Genomic DNA, 20,487 nt, shown 5'->3' on the forward strand with positions numbered 1-20,487 from the left:
CAATTATCTTTCGATGATGGAAACTAAAAAAAAAAAGTATTTCGACCTCGAGTATTTCGCAATTTAAATTAAACGGGATTAATTTATACGTATCGTAGTTAATTAAAACAATACGTTTAGTGTTAAGACGTCACACAATAACAATTACATAAAAAGGAAGAATTTGAATTTAGTCGCGCGATTAATTAATATTCTGTGTGACGTATTTTAATTTGTAGAGTGTAGAGCGAGATGTCGAGTGCCGTTGCGACACTGGCATCGATGACAGCTGCCATAGTTTATATCTCGTATAACGACGTTCCCGGAACAAGTATGGATTTCTTAGAAATTCTCAGTACGTTTGTTGTTGTTACTTCCTTTAAAAATTTAAATATTCGATATTTCTCGTTATGCAATTGTTAGAGCTGGAATTAAACTAACAAAAAGATGAATTATCTTGGTGTAAATTAATACACCGCCCCTCGACTACGTTCTGTATAAAACAATAATTACTACAGAACACCGTTTGCATTGTTGAACACAATAATTACGTACGAGTGTTTATAATTTATTCGTTCGTTCCGTAAATATTTGCATGTAATTAATTATTTAATCGTCTGTTTGTAGTCGAGTGTCGTTATTATATTGTAGACATACAAAACTGCATTTATGTAGTAATTTATTATTATTATTATTATTATTATTATTATTATTTAGTGCAAGATTGAAAGAAGTGACAAAGATTAGTCACATAATTTATTTATCTAGAAGTGTAAGGTGAAATGAAAATAATAAATTAACATTGAATGATTTATTGTTACACGTACGGTAAAACCTGCGTAAGCCGGAATCGCACGGTGTTGAATATTTTTTTCAGTCTGGCAGGTTTCCGTCTCGAACAGGTTTCTCACAACATAAAAATATCGCTATTCTGAAGAATTTTTCCCGTTTAGACAGGTGTATCTCGTTTTATTCGGCATCCGTGTTGGACAGGTTTTACTTATCATATGGATCTGTACGTAAATGCATTGTAGTTACGTATATGATGGGGTAAAGTGAGGTCACTTTCGCCATCTCCACCCTAAATCTCCGAAAACACGACCAATATAGGCGTTTTTTTTTTAATAATGAGAGCACAGTAAAACCTCACTTGTGTGGCCAGCTTTAAGGTGTACAATTTCTTTGCCACATAAGTGAGGTGGTCACTTAAGTGGAGTTATAAAAATAAATTGGTATACAAACCTGTAATTAGAGTACTGTCTAACATAGATCTGGGCAAACTAACTCCAAAACTATAGCAACAAAGCTCGACTCTGTTTGAAATGCATTAAACAATAGGTTAAATTTAGGAACACGAGATTTTTCCTGTTTCGTTGGCCACGTAAATGGGAATAAATGTCACTTCGGGAAGCTTATATCTTGGCCACTAAGATGGAGTTTGATTTATATTAAAACTTATGCAGTTTTACGGGGGAATTTCGTGGGTATGGTTTTATCCATATACGGCAACGAGACTGGTGGGTCATCTGCCGAGAAGGAAGTCTTTGGTCCCTATTTAGGTTTACTGACTGGAAGAAAACCCAGAAAACTCCGCATTGGCCAGGCACGAACCCACAACCGGTGTCCATTTGTTTTTTAATACGTGCATTAAAAATCCCTATAATATGAATAAATAAATGAGTGCTTTTACCGATAATAAATAAGTGAGTAGGGCGTACGAGTACGTCTTCTTTGTTGGCATTCGGCGCCAAATTTTATGCTAATAAATACGAAGGTTAACGGTCAAGAACACGAATTCTTCGAATGCAAAGCCACGTTCTAAATAAATATTCCGTTTATCTCTCTCGTTAAAGAATAATTTTGAATACCAAAGCAATTAAGAGCTTAATTAAAATGAACTTGTCAATATAAAAGCTGGATTATTTACATTTTTGTTTGCTCTTCCTTAAAAACAAACACTTTAGTTTAATAGATGAAAAATGATGTAACGTGTTAAAATAATTAAATAGATTAAAAGTCTTTAATAGAGGTTTTTCATGTGTTATACGATTATATTATTGAGTTTTTGCGTTACTGTTTACTGACTTTACTTTCCCAGCTGTTATATAACAGAGGGAAAGTATGGCGATCAGTCAAAAAAATGACCCCCTCCCCAAGATTTTTTACATTTTTGGACTGAAGAGACCTTGAAATGTCGAGAAATGCAAAAAAAAAATTGGGTTTTTTTTCCTGTTTGTTATAGATGTTAGTGTGTGTGGGGGTGCACTATTTTTTCACCCACTCTGAAGATTAATAATTTCTGTGCCATTTGTCGAAAATTTCTGAAATTTTGCTGGGAGATTTGTGTATTAGGGAGAAATTTCGGAGAAAAATTGGACTATTGGTTCGGGAAATATGGTTCCTTCATCCCCTCAATATCTACCGAGCCTGTCTGAAGATTTAAAGTATTTTTAAATTAATTCTTGTAATTTTTCGAGGGTGGTGGCGCGTTGTGGCTTTACGGGACCCAGCAAATTTGAATTCGTTGACTTCGGACATTTTTCTTGGGGGGAATTTTCGGGGAAAGATTCTTACAAAAGATCGGTTTGGAGCCCACCGTTAGTGGGGTCCCAGGCAATTGCCCTTTTTGCTCGTAGTATAACGCGCCACTGTGAAGTTTTGTGTGATTTAATATAATGTGTTAAAACTTTATATTAAGGCACACTTTATGTTATATAAATAACGAGATAACTTTAAATTTTGATAACCTAATTCGAAGAAATAATTAAATAACGAGTGTACGATACATTATTTTACCAATCACATAATTACTTACATAAAATATCGTTTAGATTAAGAATTAATTGGCAATTACGCGTATTTTTTACGAATAGGGAAAAACCGCGCTTTCTTTTTCTGAAATAAACTGTAACTGGGATAATTGATTCGGGTTGATTGTTAGATCGAATCAATCATCATCATCTAATCTACAAAATGTTACAACATGCTTTAAAATAAACACAAGAAAAATATTTATACAGATGGCAAGAAAAAATTTACACAAGGCGAGGGAAATTTACCCAGACCAAGTGTTTTTTTGGTGTAAATTTGCTGCGTAAACGAAAATTTACCTAGTTTTAAAATTTATTTATGACACGGTACTTCTGATGCCGGTTAATATTTGAAAAGGTAATGCCTGATATTTAAAGATATGAAATATACAGGGCACCTAAAGTAGGTATACAGTAGTACTTGTCTGTCTGTATTTTTTCATATACAGTTATAGATTTTTTTAAAAATTCTTTATCCCTGTGGGCACTAGGATTGCTTTTTTTCTAGCAAGCTCATTATGGGTTTGGCCAGGCGGAGCCCGACATATCCGAACGGGTCATCCTGGAAAATTCCTGGCGTTTTTCGATCGGACCGGATTCGGTTTCGGGTCCCCCAGAGCAATGTGGCAACCTATCTGTCTGGGGACCCGGCCATTGTAGAAGTAGGTGTACAGTTGTGTTCAATCTTTGTTTACGTATTTCAATCACGCAGATGATGATGACAACCCATCACTTTGCTCCTATACAATAGCAAAAACGAAATATAAGATAATTTCATAAAATAAAGTATTCATACACCGGCCTTAAATAAGCATATCGATTATAAACCGTGAAGTCGGTGTGCGGTGGAGATGAAGTATGTTTACGAACAGAATTTCGTAATATAAGGCGTGACGTAAAGCGAATTTTTAATATTATTTTAGTGATACGAGAGCATAAGAGATCGTATTGTAATTCGGACGTATTTTGGTTCGTTGTCGGTCAGTTTTTCAGTGAAAACTTCGGGAGATGCTGAATAAACATGACAAAGAGTGTAACACATACGTTGGCATATCATTCGGTGTTTAAACATTCAAACACAGCTTATCATATCCAAGATTTTTCGTCGATTGAAATGGATTTTGTTTTCCACGCACAGGATAATGTTCCCCGGTGAAGTAAAAAATTAACCATTTATAATTAATTATAAACGATTAAATTGTCTACCCGCATTATCTGAAAATCCGAATATTATGCAGCTTTAATGTTTGGTAGCGTACAAAATTACACAAAAATTTTCATTACGTTTATTAAATTTTGTTTCAATATCCTTTGAGCAACTAGGATCGAATTCAAGCAAACAGCCTCAGGAATTTTTAGGGATGATCTGTACAGGATATGTCGGGGCCCCGTCTTTACCACTCGGTGCTCCCATTGTGGGCCTGTCCGATCTCGTGATAGGTATGTAAAAAAGGCCCTCTTACCGTCCACAACGGAAAAAAGAATCGTAGTTTAAAGGATTCTTGAGGGTACTCCAGTATCCAGTACACGTGCATTTAATTATCTGGATAATAGTGTGAAATGTTCTGGATAACCCGAAACATTTCCGATTTTTTGGGAATTTTGACTCCTCTCGCTCGCTTTTATTTATGAAAAATTGTCTTGTAAGTGGGCCGTATTCACTATGTTTGCGAATTATTGTTATTTTTAGCCCTTTATTCATTAGACAGCCGGAAGGCAGGCTACCGCTCTGGAAACCCAGAATCGAATTCGGGGTGTAAAAATCTCAGAAAATTATCGGGGGTAGTCGGTTCGAATACATCGGGGCCCGTCCCTCACCACCCTACTGCACCATTGCGGACCCTGCCGAATCCATATCGGGCTTGCAAAAAGGCCCTCTTAGAGCGAAAAGAGTTAAAAATTCATGAACAAATTAAAATTTCGAGCAAAAATAACAGAAATGTAACTTGTCCCACGTTATTTGATTTGATTTTTAACAGATAGATATAACTAAACAGATCATGTATTTATTATTTAACATTCTATAATCGTTCTTTATATATAATCAAAAGCAAATGTTTTCTTTTTTTCGGCCTATTTTCTCTTCTGTATTATTAAGATCGTGTTTACTATACATAAGTTATCAGTAGAAAAAGTTTGATAGAAGTTTTCTATAAGAAGTCATCAACAGATTAATCATTCGACGAATTGATTACTCTATCGTTTGACCGTGTTGACTTTTAGTAAATTATTTTTCAATGAATTGACCTAATTGTTATGCTCGATAATTTCTTATTCTTTTCTGTAAACATTCTTAAAGTAAATACTTAAACAAACATCTCTAGGCAATACAATTATCGCGCTTCACACGGCGGCACTGGTTGCAATCGGGGCTAATTTGGCCTTTAAAACGAGGAACGTTCCCTGTTTCGAAGGCTAAAGTTTCGATCATCGTATGACGAAGTTGCAGGGACACGTGACAATGTCACAATAAAAAGTAATTGTTACATTTATGTTTATTTTAAAGTAACAAAACTGATTGCTTTGGTATCGGGAGGATGCTGCATCACCTCCTTGGATATGTCCGATTAACGAAGTATTAATTAATATCGAATGAAACAATTTCTTCATTTTGCAAATCGTATAATTGTTAATTAATACAGAAGTTTCAGCTGCGTAGAATATTATTTTTTATATATCATTTTTGCTTTCGACTTCAGATAAATGCATTTTCTGAAAATGTAAACATATCCCAAACAGGGAAATGGGCTTAATTGATGTGTGAGATAAGACATGTAAAAGGATATATTAGATATTTTCTTATCAGAAAAACATTTTAAAAATAATTAGACTCCTTTATCACTTCATCCTGATAAGTGTGTTAATTAACTTAATGAATTCAAAATTAAGAACTTTATCATAAAAATTAGATTGTTGTTTGTTGTATTTTATAAATTTCTTAATTATTATTTTTTATTCTTTCCGCTCTTTGGATTCTAACCGCCTTATTCCGATCAACGATCGAGAGTTAGAATCAAAAGTTAATGAAGAAACATTCTACATACAAACAAACAGCTAAAGGGGATCTGCTGTACCCGAGCCCCGTATAAGATTTCGAGGACCCTGTGTGCCCGACCAACGTGTTTTCCACGTAAAGTTTCCGGATTTTCTTCGCGTGTCTAACACTTAAATAGGGGCCAGTTTCCCAAAAAGTCTTCTCGGAGAGGCATTTCTTTTGACAGAATGCTCTATTCCATCAAACCAAACCAAACAGACATAGCAGAACTTTTTTAATCTATACCTATCGTGGATTCTGCCGGGCCATACTAGAGGTGAAGGACGGGGTCCGACATATTCAGAGAATAGCTGGAGTTGCCCATTCTGATTCGATTCCGGATCCCCCAGAAACTAGTTGGTCGTAGGTTTGCGCCTCGGCAACGAGCTGGCCACGTGTAGTTTTCCGTGTTTTATTCACGTTTGTAACACCTAGGGGACAATTTCCTCGTAGAAAGTCCTCTCGGGAAGCATCTCCCTCGGCAGTGTCGCGTTGCTTTTATTTTAATAGTTTAGGGCCTATTTTAACACGTACACATTTGTAAGATTAATAAATAACAGTTGAATTTAATAACAGTTTTAATTTATTTTGTGGCGATGTTTGTCGCAACAATGCTTTCAACATTAATTGTTTTACAAATAATAAATGAATTTTCATTTATACAATAATTTATTAAAATTTATATTTGTTGTATAGTTTAACAACTCGGAGGAAAAAATTTGTACAAGGTTCTTATGCATCTGAAAAGTCAGGGATTTTCATTAGTGTTTGGAAAAGTCACGGAAAGTTAGGGAATTTGTCAAAAAGTCGGGGAATTTGTCTGCTCGGCTGCCTTGTTGATTTTTTTTCTGACAATATGCTTGACTATAAGTGTAGCTTTCTGCATGCAGCAAGAAGTAATGTGGTGCGATACAACTTATGAAAAGGGGTGCAGAATATTTTCGGGACCAAAAATTACTCCCAAGCATACACAAAATTTCCCCAAAAATTTACAAATAATTTTAATAAATATATACTTTTGTACATGGATTATACAGGTTTTGTTAATGAATAATTGCTTTTTTTCATTTTTCAAAGCCACGTAGATTTATGGTAGTGGATTAATAACAGAATAAAGTACTTAAATTTAATAAAACATTTTATTTTCAGTCTTAATAATTTGGCAATTATAAATAAATATATAACTGTTAATTAGAAAAAAATAACTTATTAAAAAGTTTGAGAAGCAATATCGTACGTGCATAGTAAGTTAAATGCTTTTGGTTTGTTAAAGCGCCATATTGTAAGGGACCTGGGGGTCAGGGAATTTGTACAAAGTTGGTCGGAGGAATTCAAGGAAAGTCGTAAAATTTAAAACAAAAATTTGAGTAGGAATCCTGTTTGTAAAAATAAATGAAACATTAGTCACAATTTTTCTTTGTGTCCACCAGTGGCTGAGTGGACAAAACCACCGAACACTGGTAGTCGGTCGCGGGTTTGTGCCTCATCGACGTGCTGGTCACGTAGAGTTTTCCCGGTTTTCTTTACGTGTGTGACGCGTAAATTTGTGCCAGTTACGAAGTGCCTACAGTAACTTTAGATTACTATTCAAATATCATTAATAATCAACTGCATCAACTTCAGTACCGTTAAATATTTTTCTGCGGACCAGTGTATTTTTTCGTGGAAAAACACTGCTTTATACAACATAACTTTTTGTTCAGTGTTTGATATTATTGTTTTATACAACAAAAAGTTTTTATTATAGCAAAAATAAAAAGCTTTTTTCTACATTTTTGACTTTTTAAAGTTCTTTCCGCTCCGTGGGTACTAAGATGGCTTTATTATTATTATTATTATTAAGCCCATTATGAGTTCGGCCAGGCCCGTAGTGGGGCGTTTGGATGATGAGGGGCGGGATCGATGTATCCAGACCGGATCACCCCTGAAAAATTCCTGAGTTTTTCTACTCGATCCGGATTCGATTCCGGGTTCTTCAGAACGCTGCCAACCAGCGACTGAGCGAATAAAATCATCGAACGCTAGTAGTTGGTCGTGGGTAACGAGCTGACCACGTGGAGTTTTCAGGATTTTCTTCACGTTTGTAACACCTAAATAGGGGTCGTAGAAAGTCCTCCCCGGTGGTATCCCTCGGCACGTGTCGCGTTGCCGTATACGAACAAAAAATACGATTGTATTGCAAATGGTCCGAGGAACCATATCGTTCATCATAAATATTTTTATAAACAACGGTTTGAGGTCCAAACAAATAAATTTTATTTTGCGTCAATAATTATATTTCCCGTTTCCGCCACTGCATACAAACAGCGCTCCTTTATCAATTCTGTTTTAATTTGTGACGGAAAAAAAAGCACTTTTTTCACTTTTTGCTTTACATTATTTTATTAGTATAATTAAATAAATAAAACATTTTAAATAATAAATATTAAGTAAATTACTGTTATATAAGGTTCACTAAATATGTGAAATACTCGAATTCGAGAAAAACGTTATTCGCCTATCTCTATTTATAATATTATGAATAATAATAATATAGTATGAAGAATTGAGTAATTTTTAATTATATTATTTCCATAAAATAAAATTGTGGTATTAATTCACTATTCAAATCGTAACGAATTCGTGTAGAAGCATCTGTCACGTGGTCACATTTTTGTGACAATCGTAACCAAAAATATATTAAATATTTGAATACGTGTATATATTTTTAAGACGAATAAAAGTATGAACGATTTGACTCGGAATAAAAATTATTTTTAGTAATTATTTCATATTATTTTTATGCGCCATGGTGGACCTTATCGTCACTGACGTCACGAAGCGGTGTTTCATAATAATTAAAAGATTTGTTTTCATTTCGATTTCGCGGACATGTGTCGTGCGTTAGTCATTGTGATTTATTTTAGGAAAATAAGCGAATTTTCCGCGTGACAATCATAATTTTACGAGGAAAACAATTGTGACAAATATATATTTCCGCCTTTCGCTCAGTTTATGAGTAACGCTAGTCAAAAGAAGAGACAGTAAGACGATTTCTTGATTATTTATTTATTTATTTATTTCGATATTTGAAATATTTCAATGCTTTCGGTTGAATGAATGACGATGACGGTTTCGCGGCTCATTAATTATGTTAATTTTAAGTGATTTTATCAAATATAAGTTCAATTTTAATAGATTTTTATGTTATAATTTTAAATTCAAAAATCAATAAACTCTAAGATCAGACGAATGAAGTGCCTGATATTACAGTTAATCTACTTAAGCTGTGTCTTACAGTGCCCGATTAAGTACTTAATCTTCAAAAATCAATAAATTTCGGGTGAAATTCGGTGGTGTGTTATATTATGGGCAAAAAGGCAGTTACCTGGGGCCCCCACTAACGGGCCCTACACCAGAAAGTATTTCCCTCCCAAAAATGTATGATGTCGGTACCGTACGGTACGTGGAGCTTGTGAAAGTGTAATGTGCCACTGACGAAATTTAATCGGGTAGATTAACTCTTTAATGTCGGGTACTTAATCGGGTAGATTAACTAAACGAGAAACGGCTAAGGTATTTTGTAAATAGAAAACATTAAAACTTTTCGATCAAAATTCAACTGTTTATTCTCTGTTGGGTTACTTAAATGAAAAATGATAATAATTCATGTGCTCTAACGCAGTGTGGCTCTTAACCAGTATTCTGTAAACCTGCCTCGAGTGTTCCACGAAAAAAGATTTTGGAAGATTTTATTGCAAATTCATTTCGACGTATTAAGATATATTATCGTATTTGTAGACGATTTCGTGTTTGTTTTATTCGTACGTTAAAGTTTATTGGTTTATTGCTTCATTATTTCCTGAGAATAGTAAATGTGGAATTGCTTATAAGTTTTTGAATATATTGATGCCCACGCTCCATATAATAAAAAGTGTATAAATGGTGTTCTGCAGTCTCAGAAAGGTTGAGAATCACTGCTCTAAAGAAAACATGCAGACTTACTTACTGTCTGACTTATTCAGGTAGTAAGTCTGCATGTTTTCTTTAGAGCAAGTGAATTTTTATCATTTTCTGTGTATCTGGAGATAATAAACTGTTGCATTTCGATCGAAAGGTTTTAATGTTTTACTATTTATTAGCTATATTTAAAAATTTACTAAACATTTTTTGCAAATAATTTATGTAAACTGCGTATGTAATGTAATTTAATACTATTACTTATTTTAATAAGATCTGTATAAAAAAAAAAAGGGATTGAAGAGTGTCATCAGAACCCAAAATGCATTTCCAAATACAGCAATAAAGCTGCATTTGGAAATGCAGCTTTGATATAGAATCAATTAAAGTTCCTTGTGTGACTTAACTTACTAAAAAAAAGCCAAAATTTAGGCTTAGTAAATTACATTTATGTAGTAGGTTAGTAATTAATTATGTAGTTTATATACAAGAATAAATACTAAAATAGACAGCATTTTTAATTTTCATGCATATAAAATTTTATAAAACTATTCATTTATAATTGTTGAAGTTTTTTATCAAATACAACAAAACTGGAAGAAATAACTTCAAATCAATACCTTTCTTACTTTTCCAATGAGCAAGAACAAACAAATGTTTTGGTTTACTTCATAAACCTGCTTCATTGTAAGTATTTTTGAATGCAGAAGCAGGTCCAAAAGCATTTGTTCGTATCTTAAATAAACCTCTTGCTGGAAGAGTGTGAAAGATATTGATTTGAAGTTTTTTTTAAAGTATAAGATATATAATTGTCATACAAAATTGTTTTCTGTTTTATGTAATTTTTCTCTAACTTCAATAAAATGCAAAATATGAATGGAATTCAGTTTAGTGTCGTAATAAAAAAAAATAAAATTGATTTTGTAAGCTTATTATCAGTGCTTACAAAATTGATTTGTAAGTATGATATCAGCAAGTTACACAGATTATTAATACATAACTATTATATTACTTCACAGACCAATATTTGCCTACATTTTTTATTTAGTAATCATCATTTAATGTATTTAAAGATAGTGATATTATCTAAGTATGATGCCAAGTATTTTAGTTTTTAATTCATAATATAATATAATATGTATATAAAATTGGTATTTGTAAAATTTTATTTAGTAATGTATAAAGTTTGTGTATTCTGAAAGTTAAATTTAGCACATTATAACCTTAAGATCCAGTTGATAAACTGATTACTAAATTATGAAAGTCATATTATGTGGGTCCTAAACTGATTAATGATATTAAATAATGTAAACTTTTATTAATCAGCATTTATTTTTAATTTAATGAGTACTTTCAGCCTTTTTAAAAGGCTATCTTCACATTTCATGTTCATATTCGTCGTCAGATTCTTTCATGTTAATACATACCAGAAAACATTTTAAATATTAAAAACAGTACTAAAAACTAAACTTTTCTAAATTCCAATAGATTCTATTGGAATTATTTTAAGAAGGCTTGATTTTTTTTATACTGATTCTAATATTAAAAAGAATTTTTGTATACATTAACCTTGAAAAAAGTTGAAAGTGGTCTGTTAAAAAGATTGAAAGTACTTGTTAAATTAAAAATAAGTAATGGTTACTAAAGGTTTAAAAGTTTTTTAAGCTGTATTTGCATGCTTTCAGTCTCAACATGGCTGATAATGCTCAAATCTTAAGCATTACTTTAAACATTAATCATTAATTATTTTAATTGTTATTTGCTCACAGTACAGTTGCTGAAATTGCTGACATTTGCTGACAATTTTTGTAAATTATTTTAAGAGACAAATTTTAGAATACATTAGTGAAATCTTAATTAGTAACTACAAAAGGTTGATTTCTTTCCAAGTGAATAGATTAAAAGTTGGTCTAAACATTAATCATGGTCTAAAATTAGTAAGGGTGGAAATAGCAATTTAATTAAGCAGCTAAGAAATCATGACATGCCAAGGGAATGCCACCAAAAACTGTTCCATGGAACCAAGCTCTAAAAGCAATACCAGCTCTTCAGAGAATCATACAGTATCTGGTGTTACAATATAATCCAGCAGTGCAATGTTGCAATGGCTGAGAAGGTACAAGTTGTACAGTCAACTATTAGCAAGCTCGACAGATAAAAGCTGCGACTCTAGATGGTTCATAAAGCACGAGGACAAGCCTTTACATATCATCACCAGGAGTGTAAGACAAATTGCTAGTATCTATATTAAGGCTACCTGGCTAGTGAGAAATGAATAGCTATGATAGATGAAGGTTGGATGTACTGTACCTATCAGACTGTGGTAGGATTTGAGCAATTGTGTATTGTTCAGTTGACAAAAAAAGGCCAAAGTGTGTTTGTTCAACAATGCAAGGAAGCATTTCCCAAAAGCTGCATGATTGTTGGCAGATATTGTCATGGAGGAAAACTTGAGATATGATAAGTGACTAAGAACATCAAGATAAATGCTCAGGACTTTCAAGGCTTGAGTTGCTTATCTTGTACAGAAACAATTGATTGATCAAGTATTGATCAAGTTTATGTCAACATGAAAGCTTTTAGTCACACTGCAAACTCATCCCTCTCTAAGCTGAGATTGAAGCCAGAACTGGTTTTAGGGTGATTCCTTTCTATGATGTACTTGTGAAGTTGCAATGCCAATCCAATGAACTTCTGTAGCTTTGGGAAGCTGAAAACAGCAATTGGAAAACATCATGCTATAACAATGGAAAGTCTGCCATAGATGAATGAGACAAACTATCTTTTACATCCCTTCAGGAGAAAGTGAGATAATCTACCATGCTATACTCTGAGAGCAGGGTAGCCACAGAACATAATTGTTGGTGTCATGGATTTACATAAACTGAGATGAGAGATTTTTAAAATTCATTAGCATGGAAAGGAATTGATCATCTGTGTAAAGATTTTTACATCACAAACAGTGACAAAATAAATTAAATCTTGTTATCATAAACTTTTACATATTTAGAAGAAAAAAATTGCGTGAAAATTGGTATTATAGTTTCAGCTGAGGTAATTATATTTAATATTTGTTACATTGATTAAAGTGGTTGTATAAAAATGAAATACTTTCATCAAATGTAAATTGTCTGTCAAGTGGTTGCATGATAAGGCATCATTTTTTTTCACTGGCATAACTGTAATTTTGACATCCCTTGCAAAAAATTGTAAGAGATCCTATTAATCTAAATAAAATGAAAATTGTAATCTTTTTAACAGTGTTTTGTATAAAGTCACACAAACACACCTTTTGTACTTTTACAGCAATACGGTAACTTTAATCACAGAACAAACGAAGCAGGCCTGTGAATTGGGCTGCAAACATTTGTTCTGTGATTTAAATTATTGCTGGAAAAGTACAAAAGGTGTATTTGTATGATTTTATTTTCAAGCTTTTTTCAAGATATTTCAGCTTTCAAAAGATATTTGTAGTCTTTTCTATAGTGTATGAAGAAAGTTTTGATGATAACTTATGCAATTTTAAAAATATAGGTACTGGTGTAAATTTTTAAAAAAACATCCAGTTATATGGGGAAACCTAGACCTCAGGGTTCTCCATATCACTAGGTTTTGTAGAGTTTATTTTATTGCTAAGTGAAGTTTGGATTTAAATGTGATCTGGACTGCATAATTTTTATAGATAGTGCAAGCTAGATGAGGGATGGGCTCACATTTCAGCATAGTTTTTAACACCATTTTAGTTCAGATCTTTAGCCTATATATTTGTGATTTAGACTGTAGTGAGAAAATTTGAGACTTGACATATAATCCTTGCCATACATTACAAAAGTGACTAGATCAGAATAACAAAAATAAATCAAATAATATAAATGAAGACAAACAATATAATTAAAATCAAAATAATAACTGAAAACTTTATATACATATTTTAAATTAACAACATTAATATAACGAATAATTTTTCAATTTGATCTTTAGTAATATCTAACTTTAGAACTTCTCATTTTCTTGTTCATTAATAACTATAACCATGTATTAAAATTCATTTTTTTTTATCTATTCAGAAATTAGATTATTATTATTATTATGTATTATGTAAAATATGACATAAGTTTTTTTTATAATTGTATTTTTTCAGTTGACTTTAATATCTACTTAATGTTTGCTGTTATTATTTTGGTTTTTATTAATAATCTAAATATTCTTCATATTATCTTCTAATTTTTGTTATATTGATCTTTGCACACTTCCTATACTACATTTCATTTCTTTTATTACAATGTAAATCAGATAACAGAAATTTTATTATTCTAAATTCCTATTTCTATTATATTTTCCTTTATTTTTTTATTTTTATTTTTTTGCTGCAATTTGAAAAATTATACACCCATAAGTTCCCACTGTCGTCCATCTATCTTTCCTTAATCTCGAGAACAGAGTTAGATAGATGAAAGCCAGATATGGAAATATTAGGGGCAAGAGGCCCCAATTAACTATATATGAACTTCCGGTGCAAATTGGAAGTCACGTTATTTCAATTAAAAAATTTTCTACTGAAAGGAGTTAGATAGATGACCAGCACAACTCTATTGCTAACAGAAAAGTATGATGTACAGGTACAAGACACTACAGTACTAATTTGAGGTGGAGAGCATGTATTTTAAATTAAAAAATTATTAAAAATATTAAAAATTGCAGCCTGACATTGTGACAATGTCACAATAAATAATTACTCATTACAAAAGCTATTTCCCGTGGTTCGACTGGTAATTTTGGCAGATGAGTGAAAACCAAGTCCTTGTTTCTTATTAATCAAGATTGAGGAATCTGTGAGTGATGTGGCATGCCTGGGAAACAACTTTCTGCATTTCTGGTAGAAGGTCAATGGCTAGTGGAAGTTTCCTTAAATGCACAGTTAATGTTTTTGGATTAGAGCTGCCACTGATAAAATTTTTGCTATTATTAGTACTTTATTTTTTTTCCAAAGTTGCCGAACTTTGTTTCTCAGTGATTGATATTTTGACTATTATTATTATTATTATTATGTTGGGTTTAGGGGGTTATACTCGGTTGACACTGGTGGCTGTGTCAACCGAGTCAAGGTATAGCAACCAAAACAAAACAAAAATTAAGTGTGTCAGTGTGTGTGTCTGTATTTAGGAATTTCCTCACAATATGACATGTATTCAATATAGTGGCCTTCTGTAGTGTAATGTATGTATTTCTATTCAATTGTAATGTGCTCAGGCTTTTGTGTAGTGTGTGTGGTATGACACCTGTAGAAAAGAGAACAGGTGCAATAAGCACCCTATCCATCCTCCACAGATGCCTTATTTCCTGGTGAGTTCTATGTACAGTACTTGCTGATTTTTTTCAGTGAATGAGTTTTGTATATTCTGAGTGTTTGGAATGGATGTGTCTATATAATGTATGTGATTTTATTGTATTATTATTATGATACTGTCATCAATATCAAGATTGACAATGATGTCACATTCTCCAGTGTGAAGGTTGTTGTACACTGCTCCTTTTTCATCCATCTCTTGTCTAGTGTAGAATTTCTTGAGTTCAGTTCAATCTTTTATATTCTTGAAACATATCTTTGTTGTTAATTTAATTTTTCTTTGTTCTGTAGATATATATGAATTTCTGTGGAGATAAAACAAATTTTGGGTTTCATAAACATGTATATGTTTTTAAGAAATGTTAGTAAATTAGGTTTATTTTTTTTTTTGTTAACACAAAATCAATAACATATTGTCACTGGTAGGTTTTCCAAATTCTCGACATTTTGGAACCTTCGAGAATTGAGAACGGGAAATCATATTTTCCGAGAATTTCCTAAATATTCTTTTTTGTTTAATTTTCATTGATGATCTGTAATAATGGCTAAGTTTCTTTTGTATGTTATTTTCAGGTCTTGCTTTGAATGTAATTTGGTTACGTTTTCATTGTTTTTATTAAGTAAATGCCAACTGGCACGTTTTTTTTGAAACAGCTTAAATTACTAAGTAATAACTTGTAATATTAACACATTTGTAAACGAACAGGTAAAATTATACAAGATAATGTCATAATTTTATTCGAGAATTACAAAAAACTTTGATTCAAAAGAAGTTTGACAAATTCAAACCCAGATAATGCATAGTCATATTTTTTTGGGTCCCTTGAATCTGAAATAATGAGGTTTTACTGTACAGTACTGTACATCACAATTGTCTGCAAACAAATTGATCAAATGTGGTTGGTAGTATTGGTCATCACTCTGTGGAAACAATTCATCACAAAACAGTTTGTTACACAGAGAAATACTTATTTTCACAACCTAGGATTTGACTACAATGTCATATTAAGGTAAGCTACCTTAGATTTCTTTCGTTAGTTTATTTGAAGATGACTTTGTAGTCAAATCCTGGGTTGTGAAAATAAATATTTTTCTGTGTAAATACAAACTGTTTTCTGTTCTCCATGATCAATTGTGTCAATTTACAAGAGCTAAAAAATAGCTGGTCATGTGTTATCTGATTCTGGTGTCATGTGTGAATTTCTGGTGGCATGTAATATTGTAACACAATGTAAGTTTACATAGTGATAAATAGGAAAAATGTCTAAAAGATACATTGTGAGTATTACATTTATTTCCATTTTCGGGTATTACTGGGTTCTAGGAGCCAATTTTCCCACTTTCCTAAGTTATGCCAACTTTTCTCAGGATTTGGGAACAGGAAAACAAAAAAATTGTTGAGAACAGACAGGAAAAAATTCCACCTGGAAACCTTAGTCACTGAGGAGGCAAAAGGTCTAAGTGCTAATGAGTCAGCTTTATAGGAGGAGGGGAAAAAACTGTATGTTTTTGCTTACTTGTGGTACAAGCTCAGCTGTTTATGTGAATAATAGTCTTCTGAACTTACTCAAACAAATGTATGTTATGCTTTCCCTCATATAAAAATATTTTAAATAATGTTGATAAATTACATATAAGATGTTTTGGCCTGTATAACTGAAAGCTTAGATATATACATCTTCTGTATTTGAAAGTACAGCCATATAAGCATAAGGACTTATATTTTATCTAGTCATGTGTCATCCAGTAGTCATTTTTGTCATGCCACTAACATGATTTGCACAGACTTGGTGCTTACGACCTTTTGCTTCCCCAGTGACAATATGTGTTTTTATTACATGAACTTACACTAGGATGCTTTATTTTTTTATTAAGCACTCCAAAAATCTGTATATATTTTCAAGAAACTTTTTATTTTTTAAGCACTCTTGGAAAATATTCTTTTCATCAGAATTTATATTTTAAAAGCAAACAGAAAATAACAGCAACATATGTTACTGTAATATTAATCTGAAAACAAAACAAAAATAAATTAAGAAAAATAATTAAGTTATTTTCTATAAGACAAATATAATGACTATTTGTTGTTATTTCTAATTTTTAAATTTGTCAAGAATTTTTCAAATTAAAAAATAAAAAGTTTTTTAATTCATTCTCTAAATTGGACATATTTTAAAAATAGCTTTAAAAACTCAAAGTGTTTGCTACATAAAATTTTCTTATCAGATTTTGAAAGTATTTTGTAGAACTTTTTATTTATTTAAACAATAGATCTGATAGAAAAATGTTAGTTTAAGCATACAATTATTCATTAATTAAAGTACTTAAAATAAATATTATACAATAGCATCTGTTTTTAAGTGCTTTTAGTTTTGAGAATTTTAGAAAAAGTTATGCCAATTAAAAATAGTGAGAATTATTTTTCAAATAGGAAGAAGAAAATTTTAAATGAAGCTAAAATAAAACAATGAGAATGAAATATTTACTGAAATTTAAAAACTACTACTAATTAATAAGCTTAAATAAATGTTTATTAATTAGTATCTATAGTATTTTTTAAATCTATTCTCCATTTTTTTTTAATAACGTTGTTATTTTATTTTATTATTTCATATAATTATAACCTATTTTAGTCATAATATTGCATAATAAAAATTTGGAATCCAAATTTACTTATTGTAATGATGAACATTGTTACCAATTGTTTAATGTGTCAGAATTCAAATGACCTGAAACTGAAAGTACATTTGTAAAACTTTGCTTGGGTAAAAGTTATTGTTATTTTCAGGTAAATAGGCATTTTAAAGCTGTTTTTTCTTGCTTTCATTCTCATCGTGGCTGATAATGCACAAACATTTAGTCTTAAGCATTACTTGAAATGTTAATTATTAATTATTTTAATTGTTATTTACCCAAAACATATTTAAAAATTTTTAACATTTATAGCCCAATGTTTCTGGCAGTTGGAGGGATATTTCTTATTTTCAATGACACTATCAGTAGAGACAATAATAGTATTTAGTAAGTGCTTAAAACATTCCTTAACATTTTATGGCAGAAACAAATATGAAATGTAATGTTACCAAAAACAAATCAGTTCAGTTCGACTGTCATCGTCGTGATTTATTTGCACTTACATTTGCAAGTAAGTGCAAGTATAAAAGTCATCCAGTAATGAGTTGCTTAACTTTCTCAGCAACATTTGATGGCATCATCTGTTACAGTATTTTATTATTAAAAACTTTTTATATTTTTAAATATTATAAAATGGCAAAAAGTTGAATTTTGAGGTTAGGAATGGGTTTTATAAAAAATTGTAACTGCTAATGAGCAATTATTTATTGTGACGTCGTCACAATGTTGGGCTGCAATTTTTAATCATATTTTTAATTTATTTAATTTAAAATATATGCTTTCCACTTCAAATTAGTAGTGACTTGCCCCTGTATATCATACTTTTTGTTTAACAATAGTCATGCCGGTCATCTATCTAACATGCTTCAGGGAAAATTTTTTGAATTGAAATAATGTAATTCTGGTTTGCATCAGAAGTTCATATATAGTTAATCAGGGCCTCCTACCTCTAAGGTTTCTATATCTGGTCTCGTCTTTCATCTACCTAACTCCGTTCTCAAGATTAAGGAAAGGTCTATAGATTTTTCAAATTGCAGCCCAATAATGAGTAAAATCATCATTGTCAGATCCTACTGGAGATACACATAATTCCCTTTATTTCCTTACCCCCTGGACCTTTAACCCTTTCAAAACCTTTGTATTTCCAGTAAGTTACGATGTTAACTTGGGAGAACAAACATTTTCGAATCTCCACTGAGATCTGGTTCAGGTTCGTTGGTGTTCCAACCTTGGAATGCCAGGAATTTAAAAACCAATTAAATTTGAGTGTTCGAATTTTAATACACAATATTTCAAATATTTGTGTCATACTGTAATATATAGAGCCACAGTCCTCATACTAATGTTTTAGCTAGAAATTGCTGTCTCAAATTTACTCATGGATTTTAGAATATTGAAATTTTCAATTTTTTTTTGTGCCTTTCATTAGGTTTACTTTAATGAAAACTGATAGTACAATTTTTTTTCCTTGTCCTAGCTTATCAACTGGGTGTCGTCCTCGTTACTTTCAGACTTTAGCCTCTAAGACTGTCACTGTGTGTTTTGTTTTTATAGTTTAATCTTCGTATTTAGTAAAGTTTATTTAAGCATTTTTAGGTAAGTATTATTATGCTTTTTTAACCGTAGATAAGTAAACATTTGTAAAAATGACGAACAAAATACAGAAGTGTCTTGGTACTTGAACTGTTCCCAACTGGAACAATTCATTATTTGAGCATAAATTCTGGAAAAAATCATTTTTCCAGAATTTATGCTCAAATAGCATTGGTACTCGACTGAAGAAATGCAACCTGCCAGAACAAATTATCGATTAATAACATACTTTCGTTTTGTCATCCATAGAAAAAATGAAGACATTGCTAATATTTATGATCAAGATCAACAAAAAGCTCAAAAGATGACGATACTTTGAAAAAAGAAAAAGCCCATGTTTAACTAAAATTAATATTAATGTGTAATACTTTTAATTGTGCTTGTTAGTTAATTATTGATTCGAACAAAATTATTAATTTCTTTAATAAGGATATTTCTCTTAATAATGAAAAAGAATAGTATACCTTTGTTAACTTCTGGAACATAACTCTATGTTTTGCTTTAGTCTTTTTTTTTGTATAGCATGGATTCGCATAACATGGCACTTTTTAGAACGTATCTACTGTGTTATTGGAGGGATACCTGTATATATAAATTATAGTCATTTTAAGATGGTGAGTCATATTCAAGAATACTTTTCCATTGCTCTGTAATTTTGACTATTTGTGGTAAAGATCTGTATAGTTACCAGTAAAGTTTTCACTAATGTATTCTATAAATTGTCTCTTAGGTCTTTTTTCCTATTGGTGGATCATAGACAGTTATAATCTTGAAATAAGGGAGATGTTTATCTAAGATTTTTGTCTGTCCCAATCAGGGCTGTGGAGTACGAGTAGGAGTAAGGAGTCGGAGGTTTTTCAAGGAGTAGGACTAAGGAGTAACAAAATATATTTGTTACTCCTTATTCTTTTAATTATATTGCACATTCAAACATTAAAAAACAATTCATATGCACATTCATACGGCAATGATGAAATATTGTTATTGAGGAGTACAAGTAGGAGTAAGGAGTCAAAAGTTTTCAAGGAGTAGGAGTTACATTTAAAAATCCAACTCTGGAGTAGGAGTAAGAGTAACCTCAAAATCATCACCACTACACATCCCTGGTCCCAATAATCTTAATTGATTCTTTCCTCAGTACCAGATTCCTT

General features: G+C 31.5%; 1 protein-coding gene across 3 annotated transcripts in view; it reads left to right on the forward strand.

Annotated features, from left to right (window-relative positions):
• LOC136989968 (activated Cdc42 kinase-like) overlaps positions 1-20,487 on the forward strand; it is an 80,409-nt gene that overhangs the window by 3,405 nt on the left and 56,517 nt on the right. The window contains exon 1 of one of the 3 annotated variants that reach the window (XM_067288277.1): positions 8,612-8,846. The exons of the other annotated variants lie outside the window; for them this stretch is intronic. The gene's annotated coding sequence lies outside the window, so the exon portion shown is untranslated. Of the gene's footprint in view, positions 1-8,611; positions 8,847-20,487 lie in introns of those variants that run through there. 3 annotated transcript variants of the gene reach the window in all.

Source organism: Centruroides vittatus, unplaced genomic scaffold (genome assembly GCF_030686945.1).
Source record: "Centruroides vittatus isolate TY-2023 unplaced genomic scaffold, ASM3068694v2 scaffold_861, whole genome shotgun sequence".
Taxonomy (NCBI): Eukaryota; Metazoa; Arthropoda; class Arachnida; order Scorpiones; family Buthidae; genus Centruroides; species Centruroides vittatus.